The following is a 7,270-nucleotide window of genomic DNA, read 5'->3' on the forward strand; positions in this document are numbered from 1 at the left end:
GATGTAAAAATTACACAAAGTTGACTATCTTGTAAACTTCCTTTTTCACGGAAGCAGTCACACATCCTCCTTTCCTCCAAACACTACTCCTTCAGAGTACATTTTATTTTAGGTGTCCTATACTTGCCATTTACATAGGTAAGTTTAATTAACTATTGTCACGCAGCAATTTCTATTACATAATGTGTTTCCAATTAAAGCTTTCCTTAATAGTTAACATGGTGCGGATGTGAATTTTTTGTGTTCTCAAAGTCATGTCTAACCACTTATCTTAAGTTCAAATATGTGTGACAAACATGGGATTAGAAAAAAAGCTTTTAAAGCATGGTACTATTTCAAAGAAGAAGCTACTTATTACAAGAAAATGGTCTTTTCTAAATGCTTCAATATCTTCAGAATTCATTTTGTAAGCTTTAGATAATTGAAATTCAAATGACAAATGACAGACTTGGGTGACCTTATTGTTTCCAAGTAAAAATACGATCAAACTAGGTCCACGTCAGCTCCAAAGAGTACAGGGCACCAAGAGACAGAAAACGAATATATTTTCCTTTTGCTTTTTAAACAAAATTCTCACCTTAAATCTTAAAGACAAGTGAAAGAAAACCACAACTGTAGAAGAGAAGCTTTAAAACTATTTTATCATTTCACAACCAGGGAGCCCGTATATCATTTAAAACAGTAGTTTCCAATGTCATGTGAGAATCCCTGAAGTCCCAAGATCAGTCAGTCGAGGGGCCCGAAAAGGTCAAAACTATTTTCACAGAAACACTGACTGTCATTGGCCATTTTCACTCTCATTCTCTTCTAAGTGTACAGTAGAGTTCTCCACAGCCGTGATATCACAGCTCTGATGGTAACATCATAGGTCTGATGGTGACTGGCTCGTAGCTCTAATGGCTCAAGGAATGCATGCCTGTGTGTGCTCGTATTTTAAAATTTTCAGGTTTTAAGTCTAATATTGTAACTATCAATGGAGACCACCGACAAAAGAAAATACTTTGGAATTCTCAATAAGTTTTAATAGCATAAAAGAATCCCGGGGCACAAAAGATTCAGAATTAATGTTTTCAAAGACTGTGTCTACCAGATATTCATTACTATTAATTACTTCTCTCATTTTTAATAATCAAAGACTCCATAAGTTCATGTACACGCACAGCCAGTGTCTGCTCATCAGAACATCAGGTTAGCTTAAGAGCATCAGTGTTACAACACTAAGAGGAAGTAAAGTTAAAACGCAATTGACATGGTAGCGACTGAGGCTTACTCTGGGCAAACGACAAAATTCAAATAACCATTTGGAAACCCTGGAAATATCTTCCAGTGTGATAATTAACCCCTGAGAACCCCTAATAAGCACAGGGGTTCCAAACTGGGACTTTTTGGGGTATCGAAACAAGAGGAGAAACATTTTAGTGAAGTCACACTTTTAAAATCTCATTTTCTTATTCCTGTCCATGTCTTTTCTCTCAAACTTTGATAGCAACAATGACATCACGTTACTTATGTCAACTCCTTCAATTAAATTTGTAACAAAAAAAAGGAATGAGGAAGAGAAGACTGCACGCATGCCAAACGTCCTCGTGTACTCCTTCCCAAAATTAAATTGGTGTTACAAAGTGCACCTGGTCTGCAGGGTTGCTCACCGTACTTTCCTACAGCTTCCTCAGGAACAGGATCTTCCACTTCAATGCTGGTCTGAAGGGGTTAGGAAACAAGATGATTAGTAACTCATGGACACTTCATACCATCTCTAGTTAATAATTCAGGATGAAAATGTTGAAGTTCTTACCTCCAAGAAAAGCATTTTTTGAAAAATACATATCTAAGGAAATATTTGGTTGGTGCAAATGTAATTGCAATTTTGCAATTTGTTCTTTACCTTTTAAACCCCAATTACTTTCGCAACAACCTAATACTTTGATAAGTGCACTTGATATAACCGTTAAATATTTCTAATCACAGCTTTGTTTTTAGTGCTAAAACAAGATACTTGCTTGACAAGGTAAGAAACCTTGGTGTATGTCCAGCTGAGTCTAAACTGAACATTTTAGAACCTACTTCATCTAGGTCCACAAGAGCTAGGAGAAACCGAACTGTTATTTGACAAAAATTTTGATAGAAAAAATCATTGACCCAAGTGGCAAAGAGATAAGAAAAACTTTTCATTATATTATGTGTCAATAAATAATAGGAAAAATGGTATATATAGTTATGCAACTTTTCAAAAAAGTATAATAATTTGTAATCAGGGAAAAATAAGAACATTTACTTATTATAATCATCTAAAATGTACCAGACACTTACCATGCACATTTTACTTCTTTCCCACACAGAACAACAAGTATAAAAATGGGTTGATGATGGTTACGGCACTTCCTCTTCCTGGGCATTGGAAGAGGTTAGAATAGAATGATGGACAGATGGGATGCATTGCAGTCTCTGTCCAGCAGGTTTTGCTTCTAGATCTTCACACGACTGGCTCCTTCTCATGCTTCACTTGTCAGTATTTGTCCAACTCGCACAGATCTTTCCTGACCACTGATATTCCACTCACTCCTATTCCAACTACAACCATGCCCGACCCCCGACAATATTCTTTAACCCAGCATTCTCCATTCTCCTTAAATGACGCAGATATAGTGACTTATAATGGACTGTCGTTCACTTGTTTTTCTGCTTGTACAGCTACAGCTGTCCCCTGAACTTCTCCAGTCAGTGTCTAACTGCCCAGCACACAGCTGGTATCCAACTAGAAATTTACTCAAGGTGAAAACATTCAGCTCGCACCAACAAAGCCTCAAGTACCAAAACACTACACGTCTACAGGGTATTGCCAATCGCAGTCTCTGAAACTTAACATCCCCCAGGTTAGAAATCCACGTGCCCCTTCTAACTTTTACACTCTGTTCTTGACACTACTGCCATTTGATTGTCCTACAGGTTTACAAAAAGTGTCCCCGATATTTAATAAGTCGCTGCATCTCACTGTGATCATTGTGTTTTACATTCTATAGCACCCTTTACAGTTTTCGAAGTGTTTTCACATTTGTTACCACATTTGTGCATTCCACATACCTCAAAGGTAGTCATTAGTACCATTATGACAAATGAGGGCACTGACATCCGACAGGTTAAGAAGGAGTTGCCCCAAGATCCCACAGCTAGTAAGTGACCCATGCAGGATTCTACTGTGTTCTCATCATCAAACACAGTGTCTGTACCAGCAGGCAGCAGTTGCCTATATCACAAGATCACACCTTTCTTATGTCTTTCCACAGCTGTCATCTCACATTGGCTCATCATTACTTTGTACTTCTATTACTACAAGTACAGTTGCCATCAAGTTACTCAATGCATGCTATTTTAACTGAACAAGACAGTTGTTACATAGTAAAGCAGCGCTCAGCCAAATTGTTGTTAGTGTAATCCAACATATTATTAGTATTCACCATGCTTTTCCTACCATAGAAAAGTTCCTTGCAGATCTATTTGACAATACAAATATAATAATACTTTGATGTCCCAGACATTATGCTTAAAAGTTCCGAGTTACAAACAAACCCTACAATCCAAATTCTTCCTTTCTGAATTTCATTAGGATACTTACACATCCACAGAACGCACAATATCATGCATTTGGGCATAGTTCGAGCTGGAATAATTCTTTAGCTTTTAGGTAAACTTCACTTCAGAACCCAAACTGATTCCTTATGACTTGGAAGCCTACGTGTTTTATACTATTCCCAAGATTCTGTAGCTATTGAGTTACCCATCCAGGATTCCATTCTGTTCTTTCCTCAAACACAGTGCATATACCATTAGGCTGCAGTTGCCTATATCAGAAGATCACACCTTTCTTATCTCTTTCAACAGCTGTCACCTCGCATCAGCTCACCATTACTTTGTACTTGTACTACTACAAGTATGGTTCCTAGCAAGATACTCAATGCATGCTGTTTTAATTGAACAAGACAGTTGTCCTGTATTAAAACAGCGCTCAGCTGATTACTGTTAGTATAATCCAAATCAAAGAAGGCACGTGTCATGCTAGCATATGAATTTTACCCTCACGTAATGGGGAGTCACTCAGTAAACAGAGGTGTTGCACCATCACAATTCTGTTTAAGACAGTCACTAAGGCTGCTATTGAGGACCTCCGTTTCTTTCTAGTATCCTATGCATCATCCTGTCTTGCGTCACAGCATAGCCTCTCCCAGGGGCCTCCAAACCCACAAAGGCAGCTACCAAGAGTAGGTCACATTGTAGCTTCTACTGGGTGGCTCCGGGTTGGGCACAAGCAGCAGCTGACCTGGGCCTGCCCCACAGCCCCTCCCAAGAGGCCCCAAATCCAACACACCTGGTGATCAGCTTCAGCAACACCAGAACAACACCCAATTAGCTCCACAAATGGCACGCCCAAGCCATGGACTGAGCAGACACCGGAGCCCTGCTACAGCCGATCCCACTCTGTGACGTCAGCCCACACACATCAGCTCATCTACTGTAGTCACAGCCAGTCGTCCTGAGGGTCAATTCCACACACTGATGCGCCAACAACAATCAAGGCTCAAGTACAACAGGAGGGCACACACCACCCACACGAGCTTCTGGAGAACCTGGCTAAGGTGACCAGGGAGACTGTACCACTGGACACACAGGACACCTGTTATATGAGCCAATGCTGCCAAGATGAGGAGAATTAGCAGATCTACATAATACATAGAAACAAACACAGAGAGGCAGTGAAAAAACAAGAGAGAAAGAAACATTTCCCTAATGAAAGAACAGGATAAAACTCTAGAAAAAGAGGTAAACCAAATGGACACAAGCAATATACCAGATACAGAGTTCAAAATACTAGTTATAAGGATGCAAGATGAAATGAGGGGAAGAATCCATAAAGTAGGTAAAACTTCAACAGAGAGACAGCAAATATAAAAAAGACATAGAAATCCTTAAAAAAAAAGTCTGAAATGAAAAATACAGTATTTAAATGAATAATTTATAGATGGAATCAGCAGCACATTTGGTGAAGCAGAGGTTCCAATAGTGATTTGGTAGACAAGGTAGCAGAAAACACCCAATCAGAACAGAAAAAAAATGAACATAAATAAAAAATAAATAAAACAGAAAATACTTTCAGGGATGTCTGGGACAATATCAAGTGTAACAACATTCGTAAGGCTATCGAAAGGAGAAGAAGGAGAGAGCGAATTGAAAACCTAGTGGTTGTTGAGTTTCATGAGTTCTTTGAATATTTTGGAGATTAGTCCCTTATCGGAGGCACTGTTTGCAGAAATCTTCTGCCATTCAGTTGGTTGCCTCTTTATTTTGTCGATGGTTTCTTTTGCTGTGCAGAAGCTTTTAAGTTTCATATAGTGCCATTCGTTTATTTTAGCTTTTACTTCCCTTGCCTTTGGAGTCAAATTCATAAAATGCTCTTTGAACCCAAGGTCCATAAGTTTAGTACCTATGTTTTTTCTATGCAGTTTATTGTGTCAGGTCTTATGCTTAAGTCTTTGATCCATTTTGAATTAATTTTGGTACATGGTGACAGATAGCAGTGCAGTTTCATTCTTTCGCACGTGGCTATCCAATTCTCCCAGCACCACTTATTGAAGAGGCTGTCTTTCCTCTATTGGATGTTTTAGCTTCTTTGTCAAAATTGTCTGTCCACATTTAAGTGGTTTTATTTCTGCGTTCTCAAGTCTATTCCGTTGGTCTCTGTGTCTGTTTTCCTGCCAAGACCATGCTGTTTTGATGATTGTAGCCCTGTACTACAAGCTAAAGTCAGGGCGTGTCTTACCTCTAGTATTGTTCTTTTTTCTTAAGATCGCTTTGGCTGTTCGGGGTCTTTTGTGGTTCCAAACAAATCTGATGATATTTTTGTTCTATTTCTTTAAAAATGCCATTGGGATTTTGATGGGGATTGCATTAAATCTGTATATTGCTTTGGGTAATATGGCCATTTGAACTATGTTGATTCTTCCAATCGATGAGCACAGAATGTCTTTCCATTTCTTTGTGCCTTCTTCAATTTCTTTCAGTCCGAATGGCTATCATCAGCAAGTCAAACACTAACAAGTGTTGGAGAGGCTGTGGAGAAAAAGGAACCCTCATACACTGTTGGTGGGAATGCAGTCTGGTGCAGCCGTTATGGAAGGCAGTGTGGAGGTTCCTCAAAAAATTATGAATAGAATTACCGTATGACCCAGGAATCCCTCTCCTGGGTATCTACCCCAAAAATCTGAGAACATTTATCCATAAAGACATGTGTGCTCCAGTGTTCACTGCAGCTTTGTTTACGGTGGCTAAGGCATGGAAACAACCAAAATGTCCTTCGATAGATGAATGGATAAAGAAGTTGTGGTACATATACACAATGGAATACTATTCAGCGGTAAGAAAAGATGATATAGGAACATTTGTGACAACATGGATGGATCTTGAGAGTATAATGTTAAGCGAATAAGTCAGACAGAAAAAGCAGAGAATCACATGATTTCACTGATATGTGGTATATAAACCAAAAACAACAAAAGAACAAGACAAACAAATGAGAAACAAAAACTCATAGACACAGACAATAGTTTAGTGGTTAGAGGGTAAGGGTGGGGTTGGAGGAGAGGGTAAGGGGATCAAATATGGTGATGGAAGGAGAACTGACTCTGGGTGGTGAACACACAATGGGATTTATACATGATGTAATACGGAATTGTACACCTGAAATCCATGTAATTTTACTAACAATTGTCACCGTAATAAATTAAAAAAAGGAAGAAAACCTATTGGAATACATAATGATGGAAACCTTTCCTAACCTGGAGAAGGAAATAGACACACAAGCGTAGGAAACACAAAAGTTCCAAACAAAATGAACCCAAATAGGCCCACACAAAAACATATCATAATTAAAATGCCAAAGGGTAAGGACAGAGAGAGGATATTAAAACCGTCAAGAGAAAAGTAGTTAGTCACGTACAATGGAGATCTCATAAGATTGTCAGGTGATCTCTCAATAGAAAATTTGCAGGTCAGAAGAGATTGGAAAATATTGAAAGTGATGAAAAGCATAATCTACAACCAAGATTACTGTATCCAGCTAGGCTTTTATTTAGAATCAATGGAGAGGTAAAGACTTTCCAGAGATAAAGACGGTGGAGTTCAGCACCAACAAGCCAGTATTACAAGAAATGTGAAACGACAACGAAAAAAGAACAAGACACAGAAGAAGAAGGAGGAGGGGGAGGAGGAGGAGAAGAGG

General features: G+C 38.8%; 1 protein-coding gene across 7 annotated transcripts in view; it reads left to right on the forward strand.

Moving 5' to 3' along the window:
* Nucleotides 1-7,270, forward strand: part of LOC141570137 (uncharacterized) — a 142,932-nt gene that overhangs the window by 124,251 nt on the left and 11,411 nt on the right. The gene's annotated exons all lie outside the window — the stretch shown is intronic.

Source organism: Rhinolophus sinicus, linkage group LG02, assembly GCF_036562045.2.
Source record: "Rhinolophus sinicus isolate RSC01 linkage group LG02, ASM3656204v1, whole genome shotgun sequence".
Lineage (NCBI taxonomy): Eukaryota > Metazoa > Chordata > Mammalia > Chiroptera > Rhinolophidae > Rhinolophus > Rhinolophus sinicus.